Source organism: Mauremys reevesii, linkage group 12 (genome assembly GCF_016161935.1).
Source record: "Mauremys reevesii isolate NIE-2019 linkage group 12, ASM1616193v1, whole genome shotgun sequence".
NCBI classification, from domain to species: domain Eukaryota; kingdom Metazoa; phylum Chordata; order Testudines; family Geoemydidae; genus Mauremys; species Mauremys reevesii.
Genome location: NC_052634.1, coordinates 28,297,816 through 28,299,078, shown reverse-complemented (window position 1 = coordinate 28,299,078; position 1,263 = coordinate 28,297,816). Strand labels below are relative to the sequence as shown.

General features: G+C 50.1%; 1 non-coding gene across 1 annotated transcript; it reads right to left on the bottom strand.

The window, feature by feature from the left end:
- Positions 1 to 922: 922 nt before the first annotated feature.
- Positions 923 to 996, bottom strand: TRNAT-UGU. Its single transcript has one exon. It is a non-coding gene; the product is annotated as a tRNA-Thr (tRNA).
- Between the last annotated feature and the right edge of the window lie 267 nt (positions 997 to 1,263).

Below are 1,263 nucleotides of genomic sequence, written 5' to 3'. Positions count from 1 at the left end.
CAGAGCCATTGATCATTATCTTTGAAAACTCGTGGCGATTGGGGGAGGTCTCGGATGATTGGAAAAAGGCAAATCTAGTGCTTATATGTCTGCACTGCAATTTTAGTCTTGCAGCCCAAGCCCCATAAGCCTGGGTCAGCTGACCCGGGCTTTGGGACAGGTGCCCTGGGTGTTTTAATCACAGTGTAGACATAATGTTAGGCTACAGCTACAGTGCAATGAAACACCCATGGCTGACCCCTGTCACATTAATCAGGGTCAGGCAGCTTGGGCTGTAAAGTTGCAGTGTCCGTGTCTCAGCTCAGGCTCAGTCCCCTGCTCTAGGAGCCCAGAAGGCTGGGAGGGAGATTAGCGAGTGGAAATGGTGAAACCACAGTGAAATATTACCCTGGACTCTACACTGTGATTAACACACCCAGGGCACCTGTCGCAAAGCCCTGGTCAGCTGACTCAGGCTTATGGGGCTTGGGCTGCAAGACTATAAAATTACAGTGCAGACAAATGGGCTTGAACCCAACCTCTGAGACCATTGGTCTGTCTGCTTTGGGGCAGGGACAATAACACGTCCTGCTGCATTCGTTATTTCAAAGGGCAGTTTAGGATTTTCATTCTCACACACGGTGCACAAAGCAGGACTCAATCCTTGGTGTAAACTAAACCAGCTGCCCATGGATTCTGGCAGCCAGAATGAGCGATTTGGTGTGAGAGCCCAGACCTGCCCCTGTCCCAGAGGGAGGGGGGTCAGCTGTGACAGGCTGGACCACTGACCTATCAGCTCTTAACTCCCAAACTTTCATCAACTCTATTATCAGTGCCTGTGAGTGTAATTTAAACCATACTGGACTGGACCAAAGGTCCATCTAGCTCTCTGTTTTGTCCTCTGACGGTAGCTAATACCAGGTGCTCCAAGATGTACTCAACAAGGCACTACTGGGAGTTGAACCCAGGATCTCCTGTTTACAAAACAGGTGCTTTAGCCAGCTAAGCCATGGTGCCTGCCTGTGGCAAAAACCTCCTGTCTGCCCACACATGACTCCCTGCCATCCCCACCGGGGCCTGACAAGCTTTCCATGTGTTTGGATTCTGCAAAGCAAAGAAGCAGGTGAGGTTTTCCTTGCAAGGGGTGTGTGTGTGTGTGTGTGAGAGAGAGAGAGAGAGAGAGAGAGAGAATCTTTGGCCAGGTCTGCACTACAAAGTTATTTCAGCATCATTATATTGCTCAGTTGTGTGAAAAACACACAACGCTCCCTCGGTCGGCACTCT